General features: G+C 40.7%; 1 long non-coding RNA gene across 1 annotated transcript in view; it reads left to right on the top strand.

Annotated features, from left to right (window-relative positions):
- The window catches only part of LOC114560622 (uncharacterized), a 124,318-nt gene that overhangs the window by 46,768 nt on the left and 51,486 nt on the right, over positions 1–26,064 (top strand). Inside the window, exon 3 of the long non-coding RNA XR_003693210.1 lies at positions 2,993–3,046. This is a non-coding gene — a long non-coding RNA (uncharacterized LOC114560622). The remainder of the gene's footprint in view (positions 1–2,992; positions 3,047–26,064) is intronic.

The following is a 26,064-nucleotide window of genomic DNA, read 5'->3' as shown; positions in this document are numbered from 1 at the left end:
AGGGTAGTTCTCTATCCCAAACGATACTATTCCCATACAACTAAGGGAATGGGCTGCTATTTAGTTTCCTCTAAGAGATACTGTAATTAAAACTTTCCCAGGGAGTCAGTAAAATGAGATATGTTCTGTCGATTGTGGCAGCCAGCTTGCAAAAAGCAAGTAAAACTAAGAGCTTGTTGACACATATGGTTTCTTTCTCTGTGGCCATGGATTGTAAATCACGTTGACTATGTCAGCCCTTGCCTGGCGTACACATTACCATTTATTTTTGTTTGTGCGCATGAAACTGCTGCACCTTCCTTGTTGCGATACTTATCAGCATGCCACTGACTCATTCCTCATGTCTGCCTTTGGTTTATGTAAGTGTGAATGGCAGTGATAGTGTCAGGGTGTGGGTTGAGAAGCCAAGCAGAGAGAAGACTGGCTGTGTGTTCGTGTGTGGATGTGTGGTTGTGATAAAATTCTGAAACCAGGAGCACAGCACTCGTCCATCTTGGCAGGAGACCTGCGACAGTGGAGAGGGAGAGGGAGTAGCAGCAGCAGCAGCAGCAGCAGCACGGCCAACCACTCTGCCAATCTCTCTGTCTCTCTCGCTCATGGAAACAGGTCTTTTCCACCCTTCATTAGATCTGATTTATACTTTTTTTTGTAAACTGTACAACACACATTCATGACATTATACATGCCTTGGCACAGGGAGGATGCAGAGCGAGTACTCAAAGGGGCTAACCAAATAAAAGTGCTGCAAACACAATGAGGGTAGCAAAAAACTAAAGCCTGTACCGACCTCATGCTTTTATTACTGTGCCAGAAAACTGTCTTGATCCAGCGAGAGAACGTTTTTCATTCAATTACGTGTTCCATGTGTGCGTTCCAAGGCTTCATGCACAGCGGCTTCTGAGCAGGCCCAATCTTTCACACACATCCTCATCTCCAACACTCAACTCATTGCCTTTCAAAACAGGCCTGCACAGGGTCCGTCTGGCACTTGTGTGTATGTATGTTTTATTTGCATCTGTACAGTGTACGTGTGTGCTCATTGTATTTGAGGGATATTTCCCAGAGAATAAGTTAAGGCACGTGTCATGCTGTTTACCCTCTCTACAGTTGATTGCATGGTGGTATGCACTTACCATAGATCTTGTTGAGATTGAATGTGTAGAGGTATTTGGGGTACATGTCTTAATCATCAAAGCCTCGTGGGTTTTTATTTCCCTCCAAGTAGCAGATGTAGTTGTAGTTCAAAATAGATGATCTGGAATAAATTATGTCCACACTTTGAGTGTGGATTGTCTCACTGTTAACCTGTTGCAAAGTACTGTAGGTCTATTGCAGCTTATGATTGGTGTTATTCAAGAATTCTTGTATTTTGTGGCCGGTTAGCTCAGTTGGTAGAGCAGGCGCACATATATAGAGCTTTATTCCTCGATGCGGAAGGTCCAGAGTTCAAATCCGACCTGTGACGGTTTTCCTGCGCGTCTTCCCCCATCTCTCTCCCCTTTCATGTCTGAGCTGTCCTATCATTAAAGGCGGAAATTCTTGTATTTTGAAACAGAGGTCCGCATGGGCCGGCCAGCCTGCAGGCCTCGCAAAATGCAGCTGTTGACAGCACAGTAGTTAATTTTTTATTTTTTTGTAAGGCTGCAGGCTAAAGGTGGGCACAAATCAATGTGCCGTCATCATGCTGTAATCCATTTGTTTGCATGCCATAGCTTGCCATACCCGCACCAAATAGAAACATGTTTGGCAGAGGTAACCGCCACTCACTAGATTGTTACTGATACTGATTAATGATACTGGTTGACAGATTTTCTACATTGGATTGCAGGATTGGAAAAATACTGCAATGCTGCAATGTGCCAGCAAAGACATTGAAGAAGAAGACTGCAAGCTAGTAAACATGGATGTAAACAATGCTAGATTTAAAATACGTTGCTTTGCAAATATTTTATGAGGAAGGAAATGCACTCAACACTTTTTTGTTTTATACCTAAAGGATACACACTATGCATTTCGTTGAGTAACACTAAATGTAAATATAACTTTTGTTTGTTTGTTGTTTCCAAAGAACTCAGACCTATTAGTTAGCAATTTGTTGGCATATGTGACCACTCCAAAGGGACTTAGACCCCTCTGAAACGAACAAACCTGAAGCGTATTGTGTGAACACAACACGCTTCAGGTTTGTTTTGCCTTTTGTCGTTCTGTATGTGTTTTATCCAAATTCAGAACTTTTCAGGTACTCCCCGGCTCCACATTAGGTACACTTTTAAAACATATGATTTTGAATTCTTGCACCACTATCAATGCTTTGACGATTCTAGAGACATTTTTGTCCATATTTGCCCATTGCTACGCCCAGCACCTACCCAGTTTTTTACTAAATATGTTTGCATTACAAATTAAAACATGTTCTTGACTGCTTGGATAAGTTGATGCTACTTGTTTAATTTATTTGTTTGTTTAGTGTGTCTAAGTCTACTGGCTGCAAAGCAAATTGGCCCACTGGAACAAGAAAGATTTACCCTACTGTTTTATGATGGCAGTTCTTGCTCAGTCCTGTCCTAAATCATCACAGTTTCCACATTAATATGCCACATTTAAACATGTTTATCTCTGCTACAAAATCCTGTCAAATGTTTATGACCGCTAAAGATTCCACCCCTGTGCATGTCGAGAAGTAGCTCGAGAGAGATAGGAGACCATTTGGGCTAAAAGATCAGCTTAGGAGAATTGAGGTTTTATCATTGTAAGAAAAGATTTGGTCTCACTGATCTTTGCAGTTTGCTATGAAGACCAGTGTGCATTATCTGCTAAGTGCAATAAAAGTTCTGTTTGCTTTTACATCAGTAATGGATGAGGTAAATCTTATTTTAAAGCTGCTGAAATTGGTACTGTAGATTTGTGTAAATGGCCCGAGGATGACGACCCAGTTTATTGGCAGCGTCTGGCTACAGCTGCATAACACATTTTTTTCTTTTGTGTCCTACAGCCCCACTTTTGACCCTCGCCTCGACTGATTTTCCAAAGACCAAAGGCCACACAGGTATGGATTGAGTCTTCCCCTCCAAAATGTAGCTTATGTTTTGCTATCAAATATTTAATCTTGCATAAAAGCATGCAGATTATAGACCTATACACACTCACACACATTCTCCCCCTCTGTCTGTCTGTCTGGTTGCGGTTAACATGCGGTTATCGTTTTAATCCACAATCCTCCCTACCTCCCACAGTGTGTGAGTTCGATGCTGTGATTTTAATTGCTTGGTCTTTGCTATAATTACATTCAAGTGTGCTTCACTCTGTGTGCCACGCCACTGTTTTTCCCTGCAGGATCTGGCAGCTTGTTTATGTATGGATATGAGTTTTATTGGTCTGGACAGTGCACAAACGATAAGTGAGCAGCCAGTGATGTGCTTTCACTGCAGCTCAATCAGGCCTGTAAACAGAGCAGTGCTGGGACAGCAGGCTAATGAAACAGACACTTAGTCCATTTTCTGCTGCTTTGATCCACGTTACAGGCCCTGCTGGACCCCAGCATGCTCCTTCACCCACCCCCACCCCCCCCCCCACACACACACACACACACACACACACACACACCATTTACCCTTTTCTGTTGACTGCAGGACAGTGACCAGAAGATTAGTGAGCAGCATGCTTGGTCTCATGCTCTGCCGACTGCTCTGCAAGACTTAAGCACATGTGCTTTGATATATGGATTTTTTTTTGAGAGTATGTGCTTGTGTGTACAGTGCGACCGGGGGGTGAGCATGCTTGTCTAAGCGTGTGTGTAATGTGAAAAAGGCCTTGTTTAGAGAAGTGAGTGAGCCCCGGAGGCTTGTCAATCCCCAGCAGTGTCACAACGTGGCCAGTAAGTTTTCCTGGAAACAGGCAGGCAGGCAGGCAGGTACGCAGGCAGGCAGGCAGGCAGGCAGGCAGGCAGGCAGGCAGGCAGACAGGCAGGCAGGCAGGCAGGCGGAGCGTGGCACTGCTGAGGTGGCCTGGGGATTGATAGTGTAAAGCTGGACCTCTGTCCGGTAACACAGACCATGACTCAGAAGAGCTGTTAGTGAGATGTATAAATCAAGGAATGGGGTTGTTGAGTTTGGTTTGATCTCCACCACAGCTATGCTCAGCGTGATATCCCCTCATGGGTGAATCCCATCTTACAGGAAGCTCCATCGGCAACTACAGTACAGGTCGATAGTGGGAAGTAGAAAAGGAGGAAGAGAGGGAGGACAGAGAGAAAGCAGCATAGACAGACAGACAGATAGATACTTAAACCCCTACTGATATGAAAGTTTCAATAACTCTGGCGTGAGTGTTTTTGGCTTTTGGACTGGGCCTGAAGAGGAGGATGCGAAGTGGGCAGGTTGGAGTGAGAGCAAGAGAGACGAGAGTGAGGTGTGGAGGCAAGTCTGGGTCTGAGTGGAAACTTGAATGGAGTGGAAACTGGGCTGGAGGCCACTCAGCAGATCCACCTGAACCCTGCCAGAGCAATCAGCTATCAGGAGTTTAGAGAGGGAGCCATTTGCCCCCTAAGTAAATTCAACAGGGGTTTGTAGGGACTTGGCCTGCTTTTTGAGCTCTAATGCAGGGATTTTTTGGTAAGTCCTCTTGTTTTCTGGAGAGGGTGCCAAACCCTGTCTGCCTTTTAATGGGATCACAGCAGACACCCCAGGAACCCCCGGCAGTTGAAGTGATTTCGCTCTCTACTTCCAGCTGTGTAAACACACACACACACACACACACACACACACACACGCACGCACGCATAGACATATGTACTATATATCACTTCTAATAAAATGCTTGCTGGCTCACGACTAGGGAAATGCTCACTTTCCCTTTTGCTCTCAAATAAAAACAAAGCTCATTTTCCTGACGGATCCAACTTTTTGGCCTTGTTAAAAACAATGAGTTGCCGAAAAGATGTAAACAAATTTAACAAGAGCTGGTGTTGTCTTTTCTCACACTGGGAACGTTCAAATGCGAATGGCAATGTCCTGCCTCTCTCATCTTCCGTGTTGCTTTTGTACTTTATTCTCTCGTAAATCCTTTACTGAGCTTTTTCTGTTAACGTTAATTCTGCTAATTTTCCTCCCGTGATTTAGTTTGTCGTGCAACCTTATAATACATCAATGTAGTGATATGTATATTTGACATCATCCACTTTTACTGAATTGATGGTGAAATGTTTGTACTTACAAACCTTTTAGGAATTTTGGTTCTTGGTCTTTTCAGGACGCAGTTTTACTCAGCCAGCGTGGCCTATAGGACACTTTGTGCAAAGAGGGAGGGGAGGAAACTATCTCCGTGGCCAGGCAGTAGCTCTACTGTTAAAGGCATTTGGACATTAAAGCTCCATTGTTTATGTAACCAAGAGAAAGTTGAGACTCCCTTATGGGCCCTTTGAAAAGCAGATGCCAGAGATTTTTGCCTCCGCATTTTATGGCTTATTTGCTACCAAGGAGATTCTGAGATTTCTTATGGGACTAAATCTTTCCTCACTTTGCACATGACAGGCAGAAACTGTCTATAAAGAGAGGTTTAGCTGTTTTAGTCTGATCTTACTTGTATATAGTCACGCATTGCCAGTCCTATCTCCACAGCGCTGTGAAGTAAGGTCTGACTACATCACAGATAATAATAATACTAATAATAATACTAATTTATTTTATATAGCACCTTTTACAGAGTCACAAAGTGCTTCACACAATAGAAAATTTGTTAAAATACAGTAGGATCCAAAACAGAAAATAAAACCGCAAAAACAAATACAATACCAATGAAGATTAAAAGACTAAAATCCCCAAATTACAAACATGAGACAAAAGCGAGTTGAAACAAGCTGCTTTCTGAAAGCGTCAACCGAGACTGCAGAACGTAAGGTAATAGGAAGGGGGTTCCACAGAGTCGGAGCTACCACTTCAAAGGATCGGTCACCTTTAGTTTTCAAATGAGTGCGTGGGATACGCACAGATACATTCTAGAATAGGAGAACAAAACGCTCTGGGTTGTTTGCATTTCTTTAAACCAATCATAATCGTCTTGGGCGGCGCTGCAGCAACGGTGGCTCTGCAAAATAGTCTCGGGAAGGAATTTGTTTTGGTTGGACATTTGCACCCTGCAAAAGACATTGCCACATACAATATTAAGTGAAGTTAACTGTTCAAACAATACAGTAACGTGAGCTATTTCAGTTAGCTGGATACATGGTTAAACATGATTTGCGCTTACCAGTGTATCGTACTTCGGTCCCAAAATGTCCCAGTTAGAAAGTAAATGCTGTAAACATATTCTTGGTAAATCTTTACAATCATTCCCTGAAAGATCCAAGCAGGCCTGCCTTGTTGCACGGCCCAAATTTTCTTAAAAACTTGCCATTTTCAGCATGTAGTTTGCTAGCAATAAGTTGTTTCCCAAAGCGAAGGTATTTTGAGAACGGCAACACAGAGAGCGGAAGGTGAGGGACATTAGGGACGGATGTCAGGGAATTATCCAGGAAATGTACTTCTGTTGATCCAGAATAACTTGTATGTGACGTAACAGTCACTGTCATAGTATGCCATTCAATGCAAAGACAAAAGGAAATATGCGTACGCAGTGGGATTTCTATATTAAAGATAGACTTGCTGTACAGACAACAGTTGAAAACTAAATAATGGCTCCAGAATAATTTTCCTGCCCTGGTGATGATTGCACTCTATCACTTGTCAGCAGTTTTCACTTTACCATCAAGAAAACTGCAAAAAAAAAAAACTTCTTTACATGTCATTAGGTTTCCTATTCAGCCTTGAGGTCTTATTTTTCATTAAACAAGGGAAATATTCTGCCATTTGGGTGAGATAATTCCAGATGCTCAGTCAGATATATGCACTAGTAGAGCATGGGACAGCTAAAGCACTGGCACTGACACACTGGCAGACATTGGTCACTGACAACACTTTTGGTCTCTGAGCCACTGTGCCGATCATTTGTAGGAGCAGACTGGCAATCATCCTGAGCTCAGAGTGTTAACAGAACTTTCATAAACAGATGGTCTTATATAAGACCTGTGTCACAGCTCTTTCTCAGTGTATGAGCATCTTTTTGTGTGTCTTTTGTGCAGCCATGGGTTAAATTATTACATCTGGAAGATGAGATGTTTTTCATAACTAACCAGCCATGCCTTGCAGCTACAGGAGGAAGCTCCAAACTAAGGCGTCAATCTGACAGTATCTTACATGTTTGCCAGAACAGACAAACGGGTCCTAATAAGACCATGTTGGCCCAAAAGTGGGTTTTGCCATTATGCATGTGTGGAGATGTAGTACTAACCCCTGTTATTAAAGTTTGGTCTTTTCAGCCTGAGTATACTTGCATTATTGTTCAAATGGACATTTTTGCATTTGTAGAAAGTTTGTTTTGCATGATGGCTCAGAAAACAAGTAGTATTTTCTTGAATACCATCACATCTGTTTGCCCAACGGCTCCAATGCAGAACTTGTGCAACAATAGTGAATTTAAATGTCTGCAGAACACAGAAGAATGTGAATATTAAGTTTTTCCACCACATGTTGTTTGAAGGAAAAAGGCCTTTTAAAATGCTAGAAAATGTTTTCAAATATTCTGTCAGTAATTGAGCAAAATAATTTGTCCAGACTTCATCCAGAGTGTGATTTTTCTACATTTATTAGTATTTTCCTTTTGGGGGTTGTAGTCCCTGCAGACCATCAGGATTGTGCATTTTGAGACAACTTGCCAATCCCTGCCCTCCCAGACCGCATTAGTCCATGTGTTAGCTCAGAGCTCAGCCTTATTGAAAGAGTCTGGACTCCAGTCTCCTCTGTTTGCTCAGCTGGATGACTCAGGTCTGCTCTCAGGATCAGTCAGCTGCTGTCCCTCTGGATGTGCCACCAAGCCTTCAAACTTCCACTACTGTTGTGGTCCCTGCTTGGTCCATACACATGAATAAGTGTTGAGGTTTATGAGAATATAAACTGCATACGTCATGGGGCTTCCATCTGTTTTACCAATGGACGGAGAGCCCTAATGTGCCACACAGCTCATGGTATAGGGTAGTGTATGTTACCATGTGTATATTTATATACTAGTGTTCCCATTTGCATGGCTTTTTGTTGGGGGTTATCAACCTCAGTACTTCATCGGTGCTAACCCAAATGTGTCTGTAGTTCTGCCGTTTAGTAACTACTGAAAACTGGCATCTATCAGATTCATAATCCCGTTTACTTATTCTTTGATTAAATTGTTCCTAATATTAATGAACACTTTGCTAATGTTTAACTGTTTTTACAGGCAAAGTTCTGGTATTGCAGCATGTATCTAACATTTGAGACCCTCTTTGGTGAAATGTACAGAAAAATCACTTTGATAGAAAAAAACATGCATATCGAAGTAAAACAATTTATCAATTCACAGAAAACATTCTCAAAACATTCTCTGGTTTCAGATTCTCAAATGTGAGGAATTGCTGCTTTTCTCTTTTTTACATCATAATACACTGAATATCTAAGACATTAGACATTTGAAAACATCACCTTGGGCTCTGTGAAACTGTTATGGAAAGTTTGAATAAATCTTTTATCTTTTATAGACTAAAACAATTATTCAAAATGAATATTGACAGATTAATTAATAGCAAAAATAATTGTTAAAAATCAGGATTGCAAAATGTCAACTCAAACTCAGCTCTAGTTTAATGTGGTATAAGAACAAGATGTGGGTGTTCTGGTGTCAAATTTACAGCATATGCATTTGTAGCATTCACATGTGTAGATGTAAGCCTGCAACAGTCAAAAAGGATTCAGCTGTACTGTAGATGTGATCCTGCACTCTACTTGCTCTGTCTGGTGACAGTCAGGGCTTCCACAGTGACCCATTGGCTCTCTGGCCCGCTGGATCAGCAGTGAGCTGAGAGGCAGGTGAGTGATATACTGTGTGTGTAAAAGTAAAGGGCATTAAGTGGAACACAAGCCAACAGCAGTAAAAGCCACAATATATCTGGCAAGACGTTTCTTTTCTATAGAATATCCATCCTTGGACTTAGTAGTGTGTGTGTTTGTACAGGATGTGTGAGCGTGCACAGGCCCAATTCCCAAAACTGGAGTCTTGCCTTACAGAGTGACCCCATGAGCTGATTTATGTTTAGATTTCATTCCATTCATTCTGCAATGCTGGAACCCTTCAGCTGGAACTGTTAACCAGTAAATCACCCAATAAAGTGTGTGTCATATGTGGTTGACATTGTAGGCATACAATATATTATACAATACTGTATAAGACATACATTACTCGCAACTTGAAGTCCTGCATGCATTTAATGGCTTGGGAAGTAGTTCTCAGGGGTACAGTTTGTTTGCTTTTGAGCACTGTGTGTGTGTGTGTGTGTGTGTGTGTGTGTGTGTGTGTGTGTGTGTGTGTGTGTGTGTGTGTGTGAGAGAGAGTGAGAAAAACAGTGGTGGCCTAATTTGTGGAGATAGTGGAATCATTAAGCCATGTCTTGGTAATGGAGACTAATGTGGGATTAGGCAGACGTAATGACGTGCGCTCGTCTGGAACGTTTCAGTAGCAGCGATCAGCGTGGAAAATGGAGTGATGGAATTTCTTTGACAAGCTTTCATTCATAATCATAAATGGATACTAATGTGGAAAAATATGGAAGAGTATCTAGGGAAAATGAGGATATGGTCTAGGAAAATGGTCTAACTTATCAAATGTGATTGTGTCCATAATAGTCCAGTCATTTTAAGCCAAAATGGGGGTCAACCTAGGCCAAATTGCAACAGAAGCTGACTTAAACTTAACTGATTTTGTATCCTCAATATGTCCTGAGTAAGGCATGGATACCCTAACCGAGCCCGACTTAAATTTAAGTTTAAGTGTGTGCGGAGTCCGAAATAAACCCCAGACTGAAAGCCAAGTTCATTCATTTGCTCACCGGAAACGGGATTTTAACCCCGACGTTATTCATTTTATAACGTCGGCCCTGGACGTAACGAGTCTCCCCCAGGAAAGGTTAACACATTGAACATTTTAAATTTAAAACAGCTTATTAAGATAAATAGATAGATAGATAGATAGATAGATAGATAGATAGATTTTGTTTATTGATCCCAAAAAATTGGAAATAATGGTGTTGCAGCAGCAAAAATATCAGACACATAGCACACATACAGAGTATACATTAAATAATAGGAAACAATAAACCTTAAATAATAATTGAATACTACACGAGCAATATTTACAATATATACAATTTGGAAATGAAATGTACAACTGATTCAACAGATATAGATAAAGTTAATGTACAAGTTGGGGAGTAAAAATGTACAACTGTTTCCCTAGTAAAGATAGGATGTAGATAAACCTATTGTGCAAGGTTGTGCAAGGTGCATTCAGTGCAGTTGTGATGTATATGAGTCTTATCTCACACTCAGTGATGAAGTGTTAAAAAGTTGAATTGCCTGTGGTAGGAATGATTTCCTGTAGCGGTCCATGCGACATCGAAGCTGTCGGAGCCTCTTAGAGAAGGTGCTCCGCTGTTGGGCCAGTGTGGGGGGGGGTGGAGAGGGTGGTCGGGGTTATCCATGATAGATAACAGTTTGTTCAGTGACCTCCTCTCCACCACAGCTTCAAATGTTTCCTGTTTGCAGCCAATAACGGAGCCAGCCTTCCTGATCAGTTTGTTCAGCCTGTTTGTGTCGCTGGCTCCGATGCTGCTGCCCCAGCAGATGGCGGAGGAGAACAGAGCGCTGGCCACAACAGACTGGTAGAAGACTGGTATCTCCAACATTCTGCTGCACACTATGAAGGATCTCAGCTTCCTCAGGAAATAGTCTGCTCATCCCCTTCTTGTAAACAGCAGTGCTGTTGATTTTCCAGTTCAGCCTGTTGTCGATGTTGACACCCAGGTATTTGTACTCCTCAACCATGTCCACATCTCCACCCAGAATGCAAAGGGGCTGCGGAGCCATTCCCTTCCTCCTGAAGTCAATCACCATCTCTCTGGTCTTATCCACGTTCAGCAGCAGGTGATTCTTAGATACATGTGATGAGATTTGAACTGTGTCGGGCTCGGACACAAATTTCTTAGTGCCTGTCGGGCTCGGGCTGGGTTCGGTCACGGCTCTGTCGGACGTGGGCCAGGCTCGGACAGAAAAATTCTCCCCGATCCGGACTCTAGTCCTGAGTAAGGAAAAAAATGCCCAGAAGAATCCCATTAGGGGAATGTTTAGAAAAAGACCCAAATACGGCCTAGTCATACGCCTATTCATTCTTTTTCTCACGTGAATAGAGTAAACATTTTAACCTTTAGATATCACCATGAAAATTACTTAGTTGATTACTTGCATCACATGTGTCAAACTCAAGGCCCGTGGGCCAAATCCGGCCCGTTGCAGATTTAGAACCGGCCTATATATCAATTTGGGTTCACAATAAATTTTGTCCCTCATAGTTCTGCGTCAAATAAAACACAGGAAAGTGTTTTTTAAACTGCAATTACCTGACATTCAAAGCAGACATATGGCAGATTTGCCGACTCTTAGACTCAGAAATTCCCCCAGAAGCAGAGAGAGAGTTTTTATATTCAGGCTGTGAAACACATGAAGAAATTATCATTGTTTTGCTTGATTTGCTAAATCCTATGGCTAAGGAACTCTTTTGATGACTTTTGTAGGGCTTCATGTTAACAAAAATGTGACAAAAAGCATACAAAAAATGTCGGAAAAAGCAACACATTTACAAAAAGGTGACAAATCTCTGAGAAAGCCACAAAAAAGTCGGAAATAAAACAACAAAAATGAGGAAGAAAGCTACCAAAATGTTAAAAAGAAGTGACGTGCAGTAACAAAAGCACATAAACTCTCCATGTTGGGCCCTTGGTGTGATTCTCTTTTTCCAGTGTGGCCCTTAGTGAAAATGAGTTTGACACCCCTGACTTAACATCAAGACAAACAACATTTATTACAAGTATTTTGAAATAGGTTGTTAACATGGGCAAACTTTGCATAATCTAGTTACGTATGTGCTAATTTGCATAAATACCACAACAGATCTAAACACTGAGTATAGCCAGGTGAAAATGTCTTTCTGAATCTTGTTGACATATAGTATAACAGTAAAATACTTAATGTTATGGTCTGAATGGAACCAATTTAGGCTACCCATGAGCATTAATACATAGAGGCAGGAAGAACTACTTTAAACCAGCCTTTATTAATTATTATTGCAGAGATGGGGTTTGGGGCTGGGTCTGTGGGACTATTTCTGGGGGATGAGTCTGAGGGAAGAACAGGAGACAAGGTAAGGAGAATGCAGAAGACCAAAGGTAGGTAAAATAAAAAGTGGCTGGATCAAACAATCAAATTAAGTACACACCCCTAGAGAATGGCTGGTTTAAAGTACTTCTTCCTGCCTCTACTGTATGTATATATGCTCATGGGTAGCCTAAATGGGTTGGCCTACCTTTTTTTTCATAAAATGACTGGACTATAGGGTGATACTGTAACTAAGAGACATACTGTAACAGTGACCTTATTGCAGAATGCGTCCCAGTTTGTTGTTTTTCAAGCGTCCCCAAACATTTTTGTAAATATCTATACAATGCGGTGTGATCAGTTAAGACCTTGTAAACTTGACATCAAGAATAACAAAAGTGGCATGTTTGCCCTGTGGTTTCCTGTACTGTGCACTTTACTTATACCTCCATCAGACACCAGTGAGTGGCTCTGAGATATTGACATGATATAGGACTAAAACTTGTGGTTATGTAGTTTCCATAGTGACGCCATAGTTGCATGTGTAGAAGATTTGGCCTGCCTCTGCCTTCACTTAAACAGCAGTCATTGACCATTTCCTTGGCTGAATGAGTGAAGGCTGGAGCATCAGGGGAGGAGGAGGAGGAGTAGGAGGAGGAGGAGGAAAATGAATGACCAATTTGTGTTTTTCTAGGAATCTGGATTTTGGAGAGAGGACTCCTATACCCCCATTTACCCCCCTGGACTGCCCCCTTCTGCCATTGAACTGTACCCCCCTTAGGTGGGAGTCTCTTAATGCTCAGGGTGCTGCGTGCCCCCATGGTGGAATTGTCTGGATGCATTTATAAATGGAGCTCTCTTTTCCAGCCTTCCGTGACTTCTTACAGTTACATTTCCATGTCCGCTTCCTCTTCTTTCCTACATTATGCTTCCCCTGCTCTCCCTCCTTCCTGGTTTTCTTCTTAGCCATTGCTTCATCGTTTTCTTCTCCACCCTCCACCTTTGTGGGAAAGTACTAAGAGAGGACTGGGCCATCCATCAAACAGGCCATTAAAAAGAACTGCACTTCTCATAGCAAAGCAATGAATAAACTAGTTTCTCGTTTCCGTGGGTTATTTTCAACAGAACAGTGGAAAAAGAAAGATATTGTATGAACAACAATCCAACGCTGTCAAGGAACTTTTTATATCTACATTATTACACAGCTCATAAACGCTTTGTTTTACTACTCTTTTCCTAGGGTGTTTTCAATTTGGTTTGATTAAACTGTAACTTCTCTGATTGATATTTGGCTGTAGATCATACTGCCAGCCTGCAACACACTGCCAGGTACAACATGCGGTAAAAGACTTGGTAAGCAATACACCTTAAGCCATGAAACGCCCAATGTATTGTAGTAAAATTACCATTATTAAACAAACCTTGCTGTATATTTAAAAAAAAAAAGCCACACCACCTTCAAGCATTTAACGGCAGTGTGCTGAGCTGCAGTCGGGTTTAAGCCATTCATAAATCCACATTTATAAATCCTTGGATTTGTTTTGCCAGTTTTACCACCCTATCCATTTACTGCACTAGATCTCGTTTATGACATTGATATGACTGGAACTGCTATGTCAACTAATAATACACCTGAAGAGATTTATTTTTTAAGCTATTTCCTACATAGCTCTGGCTGTTCCTTCTCTGCTGCTATGTCTGATGTACTGACATCTTATAGGAATGGAAAACAAACACTGCTGGTGTGTAGGTGTGGGTGGGAGTCTTTGGGGCTTTAAATCTGTTGCTCTTTGCTCCAAATATTACTGCTGAGATTTAAAGCTCTGGCTGCTCCCGTGCACGTGGTCCCACACTATCCTTTAATTTTCTTTTCTTATGTTCAGTGACAGTTAATTTTCTAAATTTACAGATAGTTCACGTTAACTCTTTAGTAGCGGAGGTGGAGTGGAGGTTCATTCCTGACCTTGGGAACACTTGTCTGTGCTAAAACATAGTCTAAACTAAAGGTTCACTTACTAGCTTTTCTAAGTACGTCTTGCTGCAGCCTGCTTGACATCAAGCCCTGCCCACATCCAAGTCAGACTTTTTTCTTTTTTTTAGTCACCCCCCTCGGCCCTGAATTCTACTCAAAAATAGGGTCAGTTTCAGCAAATATGACAGAAAGTTAGTTTTATAAGTCTTTCCTACTGCAACTTTAATGTTCTAGAGAAATAATAAGAATTTAAACCAAGTTTTCAGGAGCTTTAAATCTAATAATAATGACAACTTACCATTAATGTATCAATATGCATAACATTCAAACTCTCTACATTTGTAAATGTGTACATTTAATTTAAATAGATCTTATATTTATTTATTTTTAAAGTTGCACTTGCAAAAGCGTCACTTTTTAAACATTAAGCTGCTGTTACTGCTGTTTTTTGGTACTGCTTTTATTTATTTATTTCCAGCTACATCGAGAGAGGCCATGCTAAATGTCATTGTACCTGACTATAATGACAATAAATATCATTCTGATTCTGATAATAAGCATGACAAAAGTAGCATTAAAGCATAAATATCCACTTGTCCCACTTTGCTTGGTAAATGTTTTTGACGTTTTCCTCAGCTAATGTCTGTCAAAGTTGTTGCCACAGAGGGTTACTACATATAATGTCATCGCCTGCAGCTGAAGCTACACTTGAAACTCGAATTTTTTGGAAATGTGCGCCACTCTTATTCTGAATCCACAAAACACAGCTGGAAGTGAAATGGTTCAAATGATAATTGAGATTCTACAAATTTTTAATTTTACCTAAATGGAATTTTGGTGACAATTTATTCAGTGGTAAGAAACCTTCTCTACACACAAACTCCACCCCAGCCCCTTCTCTAACAAAAACATAATTCCAAAGTCCAGGGAGACATTTTATTGATGTCATGTTACATGATTTCTACTGTTAAATCTGCATAGTTCATACATAAATGCTACTTGCCAACATGAGAACTTTTAGTGTCTCCTCCTTAGTGACCAACACACTTACAAAGCAGTCTCTGCTGCATAAGGATGGAAAAATGCTTCACAGGCTCGATTTATGAGGTGCAGGTTTTTCAGATGCTATTTTATTACATCAGGAGAGAATCTACTGGGAATGAAGGCATTATTAAAAATGTCAACACTGTGTTTGTCAAAAGATAGAAATAATACAATGAGACTGATGTCTTTCTTGTTTTAATGATGTCATCATTCAAGGGTCACATGGGGGTCTGCCTTCCTCTTACGAGAGAGAGATGGGGTGGAACACATTTATAGACACAATACATCATCGGCCTGTTTCATTGCAGTACACAATCAGAAAATATTTGTGTTGTTCCCATGTTTGCACATTTATTCTCATGCAAACACGCATCTGCAGATATCTTGAAGGCCACGTGTGTCTTATTTATCAGTTTCCTCTCCAATGCTCAGTTGTCATGTTTATGTCTCTGTTTCTCATTTACATGCTGCTTGAGTCAAAAAAAAGACAGGTGGATTTCTGTTTATTGCACATTTTGTCCGGATCTTATCAGCACATTTCATTGTTTTCAGTGCTTCCACCACAACAGCAGAGCTGCCCTGTGTCCTCCAACTCTTCCCCTCCTGTAGGCACAGAAGGACTGATGTTAATAATTTGACTGCTGGATCCTGTCCTATAGACCCATATGGTTTCACTGGGATGGATCAGGATTATTAATCATGCTCCGTTGCCAGTAAAAAAAATGAACGTGATACTTCTATTGTATTACAACGGGCCTGGTGAGTGAAATGTCTTGAACACTTGGTCTGGATGACAGCACCAGGTTGTTTCCTGAGTCATCAGGTAATAGTCACTGCAACCTTTGTGTCAGGACCTGTGAGGACACTGAATCAGCATGATATATGTGTGAACAGTTCGCTATTCGTTTTATTTGATGTCTTATACCTTATCTCTTGCACCAAATGTAAGGTTGTTATACCATGTGTGTCATGTACTAACGTTACTGCAGACAAATTCAGTCCATTTGTTTTACTACTTCATTGACAAATGAATGATTGGCTTGTTAAAGTGTGGGCATCCATTTACTTTGATCCCGGCTGACATCCGTCTCTAACTGATTCCGATTTGGCTCTCATACCAGCCTCTCTGTGATCCAACAGCTTGTATGAAAAGCAGTCGGAAAAGGAGATAAAGCTTGGATATCCCTAGGCATTTGATTGGCTGTGATGGACTATTTACATTATTGTGATTGGCACACAGTTTAAGAAGCGTGCCTTGAAGTTTGCCAACAACCATTACCAGTTTCCCCGTTCCTCTGCTCGGCTGTCGGTGCCCAATCTGTGTACTGTGAGCGATACTTCAAAGAAACCTCATCTACACTTTACATGGGAAAATGGCAAATGTGGTGATATGGCAGATCAGTTGTTATCAATATGTATTGCAATATAAATTAAGTCAACTTTTCTGTCGATTTTTACGATTCCCTTTATAGTACATTGTGGGCTTTTTGACCACATGTAGTACTATGGAGCAATTTTTTTTATGAGTAGACAGTTAGTGGCAGTGATTTGCAAATAAGTGAGGCAATGCACCAAAAAAAGCAGTGAAGAAGACTGCAAGCTAGCAAACATGTTGACATTGCACAATTTTAAATATGCATAAAATTGGCTTTGCAACGCCTTAATTAGAAAGGAAATGCCCTGAGCATGTATTTTAGACCTCAGAGATACACACAATGAGAATTACTGAATATAAACATATATACTGTATACACTACCGGTCAAAAGTTTTAGAGCACCCCAATTTTTCCAGGTTTTTATTGAAATTCATGCAGTTCAATGTATTATTGTCCTCTGAAATGAAAGAATAGAACAAATGAACAATTTAAGTTAAAAAAGAAATCATGGAATCAATTTATAAACCAAAATGTATTCTAAATTTTTTAATCATCAAAGTAGCCCCCTTTGGCAGATATAACAGCTGAACACACTCGTGGCATTCTTTCTACAATGGAAAACAAATATTCTTCAGAAAGTTCTTCCCAACTCTGTTGCAGAAGTACCCATAAATGTGTGGCACTTGTAGGTTGCTTTGCTTTCACTTTTCTGTCCAGTTCATCCCAAACCAGCTCAGGGGTTAAAGTCTGGGGACTGGGCTGGCCACTCCATGTTTTTAAGCTTACCATCTTGTTCTTTTTTCCTAACGTAGTCCTGGCATAGCTTGGACTTATATTTTGGGTCATTATCTTGCTGTAGGATGAACCCCTGACCAACTAGGCGCATACCAGAGGGTACTGCATGGCGCTGCAAAATGCTGTGGTAGCCGTTGTGGTTCAGGGTGCCTTTCACTCTGTACAAATCACCAACCCTGGATCCAGCAAAACAGCCCCAGACCATCACGCTTCCTCCTCCATGTTTGACAGTTGATGTTACACACTGAGGAACCATTCTTTCGCCTACTCGACGGCATACAAAAATCCTGCGTGATGAACAGAAGATTTCAAATTTTGATTCATCAGTCCATAACACCTTCTTCCAGTCTTCAGTAGTCCATTGACGATGTTTCTTGGCCCAGGCAAGCCTCTTTTTCTTATTCTGACGTCTTAGCAATGGCTTTCTTGCTGCAACTCGACCTATCAAACCTGCAGCTCGAAGTCTTCAATTCACAACATTCAAAGATCATTGTAGATTTGTTGTGCACAATTTCAGAATTTTATCTCAAAAAGTGAATTAAAAAAAAAAGTTTGAATTGTGTCCCCATCTACGCATTGCAGTCAATGCAAAATAGAGCATCTTTAAACATCAGTTTGGCATTTATTGATCTTTTTGAAAATAAATCGCAGGCATCTCTATGTTGTCTTAACCAAGTACACAAATTCTCAGAATTTTCTAATAAGAAATATTTATTTTACAGCAGCTTTAATTCTGCATTTTCACGCAAGCCTGCTCCTTGTCTACTAGGTGTTGCGATGCCACCTGTGACATCACCCAGATAATAGCTCCCTGAGATCAGGACCTGCCTATGGCCTCAGTGGTTCCGAGTTCGAGCTCATGGTGTTGCAAGATGATCATACATATATCTAAAAAGTATGGAAAGTCATTTTATTGAGTCAACCCAGGCTGACTCAATAAAATATAGCCCAAATAGCTAGAGGAGCCATTACCTGGACAATAGCTCACTGAGATCAGTGTTTACCTTTGGACTGGAAGATTGTGAGTTCAAAGATCAATGGTCTTGTGCTTTTCACACCTTCCCTGAGAATTTAAAATGCTCGGCCCGACCATCGTTGCGGAGCAGCTATCATTTCTCTCTTTTTTTCTGCAAAGTTTTTGGCTGGACAATATATCACCAATGTCTTTCATGTTGGACTTTAATTAGCCCAGCTCAGTTTGGGACTGTCTCGTCCACTAAATGGACAAATGGGGCATTGAGTTGTCTAACACTAGTTTATCTACAACAACACTTTACATCTGTTTTCACTGTATAAAACTTCAGTATGATTGTCTAGAAATAGCTTTGTTTCTGTGAGGTGATTGGTTGTTAGTATGTTGTTAAACAAATACCTTATAGATAGTATACAGTAGCTAAAGTTTCTTTGGTGGACATGTTTCTATCACAATCATAATTTTAATCTTGGACATTCTGGATTAACCATCTACTCTTACACTACCTATACCTCAGATTTGAGACTGTACATGCATATATATATGCAACCCCACCTAGACTGATCCCTACTGTTAACCTGTTTATATTTATGATACATACTGCTAACCTGTTATTAGTCTGGCTTATGGTGGATGTACAGTGCTGGTAAAAAGCCTGACATCTGGCATTTCTCTCACATGCCGGATGTCATGCATTGACCTTCCCTTCCACTATCTGCCAATTTTGCAAAGGCACCGTTGCTGCATCCACCACCTAGTGCTACCCAAGACGATTGTGATTGGTTTAAATGTTAACTTGTTTAGCCAGACCGTACTCCAGCACTGAAACAGCGCTGTGAAAATAGTACTGCCAATGCGAGACTACCTGGTTGTTAACCTGATTTTGGGATTGTATGTATTGTATTTTGTATTTGCACCTTTCTTTGTATTTTTTATATTTGCACTCTTCCCACTTGTATTGTAACTGCTGCGCAGCACTTACCCTCAGGATAAATGAAGTATTATTTTATCTTATAATCAGTTTTACCTGCCCAGCTATAATTGAAAAAACTTTTTCTTTTGCATGCTATAAAGACTTGTTTTTTCCTTTTAGAAAGTACTGTATAGTATGCCTCCTGCAGGCACACACATATAGTAACAACCCATGCTGACTATTGTATAGAGGTTGCACAGGTCTTTAAACTCTCTTTCCCCCTGACGTCATGTTTTTGGGTTGTGACAAGTAGCAGTCCCTCTTCCCAGCAGATGCTGTAGTGCACGCTAATTGAAGTGAGGTCACCACAGTAAAACACAAAGTTTCCTAAGGTCGTAAAGGCTGGCCGCTGAGTGTTTGGAGCACTAGAGGAATACGTCCTGTATAATTGGCGGGATAATTTCCGTAGCGTCAGCTGAGGTCAGGCATGGGCCTCCTTCCCCCACTGTCCACAGTCCACACATACAGCCTGAGCCCCTCATCTGCGCTTCCTCCCATCACCTTAACCTCTTGTCTTGTTGTAGTTTTTCCCTTGCCTCCGCAATTCACCTGAACTTTTGGCCACACTCGTGTGATGTGAACCCATTCTACAATAGCGTTCTCCTATGGAGATATGGCCATTTCTTGGAAATAATGTCTTCTCACAGACTGTTTTGAAGGTGGTTAAGGGACTGACCTCTTGTCGCAAAAAGAGACTCTTGACCTGAACTGTTTTAATGACCAATATGTACACGGGCATAGCAAGTAATATACACATACTGGAAACACAAAAAAACATCTAAATACAGAAACACATGGAAAGAGCCATACAGTTTTATAGCTGTATTATTATTGCATAATTTAAAATTTTTGAACTATGCTAAATACCACTTAATGATAATCACTTGCCTAATAGCCTTGACCTAGGAAGGTTGGTGGTTCGATCCCTGGCCCTGCAGTTTCATGTTGAAGTGTCCTTGGGCAAGACACTGAATCCCAAATTGCTCCCGATGCTGCGCCATCGGAGTGTTAATGAGTGTGAATGTTTATCTGATGAGCCGTTGGCACTTTGTATGGCAGCCTCGGCCACAAAAAAACTGCAGTTTGCTACACTGTGGATGGTACCTACAGATTACGGTAAATTAAGCTCCATGCTGGTTTAAAACATTGTATCTTTTTAATTATAATGAGTGACACTTCTGATAACCTGTAAATTAGGTTCATAACATTACTTAAGAATTAACAAAACCTTTGGTTAAACAAGTGACAAGTGTATATCATTTGGAAAAGTATATTGCAGCTGCATACTTTAGTTGATTTCACTTTTGGTCAGCGGGAAAAGCTAAAAACACAACCATGACATATTATTGTTTTATTAAAGTGCTATTGCTAAGTATCTGTAAACAGTTCTGGCAGACATGAACCAACATTAGCATTCATTTAGAGTGTTTACAGCTATCTGATGAATTTGAGTCCAATATTTACTTTCCTATATGATTTGATTTGGTCTCCACCAACTTCAAAAGTTTCTTCAGCTGCAAAGTGCTCCACTATGTTCACCAATTAGTCACCAACTTTGTCTGTCGGCCTTTTGCTGCTGGGCCGGTAGCCTACAGTTGGTTTATCAGAGCTTTTTTTGCCTAAAATTGCTCCTAAAGACAAAAAACAATAACCCGAAGGACACTAAAACGCTCTGTAAAGCTAAAGGAAAGCGTAGAGTTGGGTGATTAGTTTGTCTCTATGAGTCATCCCTTTTACATAACACTTAGTCATTTGATCCCTTGTTTATATGAATATATTGATCAGTGCAGCTTTAAATAGAAGCAAATGGCTTTAACAAGTAGCACATCACATGGACACTACACATCATCATTAGAAGTAGCAGACTAGCAGAATAACCCTTTTCAGTTCTTTTCTCAGTTTGCGTATGGAAACTCTGCTGTTTCCTTTATAACTTAATTGTTTCCTCATTTTTCCTTATTTCCTCTTTATGGCCACTTCTCCCTTATGTATTTCTGTCCTGTTCACCTTCGCTCCTATATTAAACGGTCCGGATCTTTCTCTACGCCTGTGTGTGGTGCACTGCAGCATGCATCTCTGTTCTAATAATCTCTATTTTATTTATCTCCTCTCTAGTTGTGCTAGACTTAAAGTGTCAGCTTCAGCTTTCTCCATCTAGCCAGCCAGCACAATGTGTTGGAGACTTGCTCTGTGGGTGGGAGGAAGTTGCATGCGAGGCACACTCTGGGCCGCGTGCTGTGGGCTTTTCTCCCCTTTAAACCTCTGTAGATTTTCTCTGCGCTCACTCCATTTTTCCTTTTTTTTCCTCCTGTTTTCTCTCAGTTCCTGCAGTTGGGGGAAAAACTTACGGTGCGGTTTACTTGTTCTGGTTTGGTGTCGGTTCTCACATGTCCTTGGCAGGCTTTCATACCTCCATGACAGTAGCCTGGATTGCGAGGGATTATCATGATATCATGTGCGCGTGTGTGTGTGTCCGTCTAGCTGTTCACACTGATGCCACTGCAGCACTACTTGCTTCAAGCACAGAAAATGTATATTCATTCCTTATGTGTGTGCAATACAGCCAGTCACTGTTAATGTTGGAGCAGCGAAATGCTTGACTGCCAGTGCATTTCCCTGCCACAGCGCTTTGGACCACAGCATCCAGAGACTCATCTTTCCCCTCTCCCTCACCTCATTTGTGTGTCTGTCTTGTTTATGTTCCTTCTCGGAGAAAAACCACGGCGACCTTGCAGGAAGCAACGTGAGGACTACAATTCAACTGGTGATTTGATGGAAATCAATGAGGGGATTTGAAAAGAGGGGAGGGCTTGGGAGACGGATTTGTTTCCATCTGACTGTTTCTGCTAATCCTAAATTGCAGCCAATGGAAGACAGTGACCTCCTCCTAACATGTGTTCACCATTAATCCAGCCAGTGGTGAGAGAAGGCCTGTTTTCACCAGGAGAGAAAGATGAGACAGAAGACGAGTTGCCTCTCAGACCACATATTATTTATACCGTACGTATGTGTGTCTTTGTGTGTGTGCATGCACTTTTAAATATGATGATACAAATTATTTATGAAAGGGAACGCAATCATTGACATTTTTCATACACCCTTTGTCTTGTTAGCAACACATCATTTTAATTCCTATATAAAATTAATAATGTTGAATGAAATTGAAATATTCCTGCTAAAGTTCAGGCGTTCTTCAGCAAGGAGAAAAACAGGAGTATTGTGATAACAGACATGGAAAAGTTCTCTGAGGACAAACCAAGATACAGTACGCACAGTTTTCAGCTGTTGAGAGAAACATACTTGAGTGTATTATTGGTAAATAGAGGTGGTTGAGTCATTCCCGTTTCTTTCCAACCGCAATTGGAGATTAGATATTCCATTTCATGTCCACAAATATGCTCTGTTGTTAATTAAAGGGCCAGCGATTTGTTTCTTGGGTCAGCAAAATTTTTGACACATTGGATCTATTTAGTGGATGATGACCTTTCACTCCCCCTTTTCTCCTTTTTTTTCCCCCCTAAAATTCATTCTCACTAGAAAAGACATAAATGTGGTGATTTATGCTTTTTACCATTCTCTCCTCTTACTTCATCCATTCTTCTTTCTCTCTCTCCACACTGCTTCATATTGCCATATGACTTCTGCTGTAAGCAGGAGAAAGTGCAGGGGACCCAGGGCGCGTTGACATCCTGCTCCTGCATGTGATGTATGAGATGGATATAGAGGGAGGTAGAGGGATGCAAGCCCCGTTCCAATGTTTGGAAGGCACATAAAACATATTATAGAAGGGCTGTAAAAAGAGCCAACATTAGTGTCCAAATGTAAAACATGTCCCAGGTCTCAGCTGTCGTTTTTCAAGCTTGATGGTGTTTTTTGCCCCCAACTGCTCCTTCCAGGCAGCGCTGCGACTGCTGCCTTCAAGGCACCTAATCCTAACCTTAACCTTAACCCTAACCCTAACCCTAACCAGTGCCTCCCAACCTGTACGTTCCCAACATGCAAACCTTGTTAGTCTGAGACATCGTGTGCATCATGTTTAGTTTTTTGTTTTTTTTAATCAAAGATTGGGCATCAAAACAAATCAAAAGAGGGCAATTTAATATGATACCACACAAAAGCAAAAGCAAGACGCCAATGTGATTACATTATGCCATAAATTTGGTATCTTTTAAAGGGTCAGTTTCACCAAATTATAAAAACATATATTTTTCCCTAGCCCTACTGATATCTAGACAGGCAGATCCTTTCAAATCTGATGGGTTTCTGAGATATCCATTTCAGAGATTTCTGCTGCCTCCCCAATACATGAGGTGAAAAGCATTTTGTTTGTGGTGCTCAAAGCATTTAGAAATAAGATTCGAAAAACTTAACACAACACAATCTTTTTTGTTTTTTAACAGTTTATTAACACAATCTTGAATTTGGAGTAAAAAAAATTGAATCGTCGATGCTGCCACGACCCCATGTCACGTCCGGTCAGCTTGCCAAGCGGAAAAAAAACAGAAAAAAACACACACATGTAGCCTGCAAGGGGGTAAGCGAGCCTCCACAAAGCGTACCTCCAATGGAGCCATTTTGATGCTATCAAACCATCACCTGCCGCTAGCGTTCCCTTGACTGCCATTCATTTTGGCGTCACTTTGACAGCGAATAATTTTACATCTGAAGTGTTTAAAGACTCTATTTGTCCATCGTTTATTTCTAAAGAAACACGACAATGTATAATTGACTCTATTACCTTGTATCTCACGTTATGGCTCCGCAGCAGGCGTTTTTGTAAAAATAGGCTAACGATTGTGTGATAACCACGCAACCTTCTGTCGCGTAATAGACAAATTACCGTACAATACAGGAGAAGCTCGCAGGCAGTTTCGACTTACATAAGCGGTTTTAGTTTACTCTTAATCATTCCCAATCTTGCAGAGACGGAGAGCGTAGGTATATGTAAGGAGATAACATAGGCACAGGCTAATTATTGCTAACTAAAATGCTAGTTAACATTAGTAATTAAACTAAACAGCTAATGTAAGTCGAAACTGCCTGTGAGCTTCTCCTGTACTGTACGGTAATTTCTCTACTGTGCAACACGTGGTTATGACACAATCGTTAGCCTATTTTTACAAAAACGTCTGCTACTGAGCCATAATGTGAGGTACAAGGTAATGGAGCCTTTTATACCTTGTTGTGTTTCTTTAGAAATAAACAATGGACAAATAGTCTTTCAACACTTCAGATGTAAAGTTATTCGCTGTCAAAGTGACGCCAAAATGAATGGCAGTCAATGAGATGCTAACGGGGGGTGATGGCTTGTTAGCATCAAAATGGCTCCATGGGAGCTACGCTTTGTGGAGGCTGGCTTACCCCCTTGGCTCGAGGTAGTCCATTTCCTGATTGAGTCTACCACCACTCCAGTGGAGGTGCTAATGAGCTACACACACAGTAGCAGAAGAAGACCAGCTACACACAACGGAGCATACACCGATCACACTCAGCTTGAGCGAAGCACTGCCAGCACAAATGAGGTAAAAAAACAAACAAGAGTGAGTCATTTCACTCTCCCGGTTTAGTGACACTACTCGGGTCAATTAACCGGCTCTTCGGTTAGTTCCTCAACACTACGCTCTAAAAAAAAATTATAGTGACTCAACTTAAAATAATTAAGGTAACAATTTGCATGCATTAAGTTGTCAAATTACTTAATTTAGGCTATTTTAACTTATTTATTTTACTTCCATTCTACTCAGAAATGTCCAATTGTTACCTTAACTTTGTGTTAGTAACTTAATTCACTTTAGCCAGAATAAAATACACACAGCAATTCCTTTTTTATGATCAAACCTTTTATTGTAAAAGCAAAGTAAACTTATAAACAATATTATTATAGTACTATTTTATAACTTATAAACTAAATAAACATGCCTACTTAGACAAAAAATAAATAAATAAATTCACACCCAAATCAGTTTTAACGGGGAACTGCAGTATTTGTCAACCTGGGCCCTATTTCCCCATGTGTGTGTGTACCAGACTGATTGGTAATTCTTCACATTTTTAGCACAGCAGTTTACTTTTTAAAGACATACCTTCGGACTGGCTTTCAGTCCATCCAGCTCAAGGAATATCTTTTGAAATACCTCAAAAGTATTTTTCAGTTCTTTTGGGTAGCTGAGGTTGAGTCCGTATATCAGCCCCATTAGTACATCCAGGTCTTGCAGGACTTCTGTTCCCTCAATGAAGAGCCTCGCGCTGGTTGGATCAGACATGGTGGCATCTCTGGATATGACAATCTTCATCACTTCATTGACAATATCCCCACCATCCTGGCATAAGTAGGTCAGAATCAATGTCAGTGTTTTAGTCATTATATTTAAAATCAAGAGTAACACAAAATACAGTGTGACTGAACTTAAGTGTCTGATTTACCTACCAACTGCTCTTTGAAGAGATCCTCCTTTTCTCTGAGATACACCATTAAGCCACGGATAGCAACCTCTCTCCTTTTTTCCAAAGACTCATCCTGTGAATAAGAAAATTATACTAAACTGTTCCTCTATGAATTTGGGTTTTTAATAATTACATCACTAGGAAAAAAGACCAAAGAATGAGGTTTATAAGACTTAGACTGTATAAATTACCAATCTGTATTGTTTTGAATTAAAATCAAATAA

The sequence above is a fragment of the Perca flavescens genome, chromosome 8, assembly GCF_004354835.1.
Source record: "Perca flavescens isolate YP-PL-M2 chromosome 8, PFLA_1.0, whole genome shotgun sequence".
Classification (NCBI taxonomy): Eukaryota; Metazoa; Chordata; class Actinopteri; order Perciformes; family Percidae; genus Perca; species Perca flavescens.
This window is presented reverse-complemented; position numbering and strand designations above follow the sequence as displayed.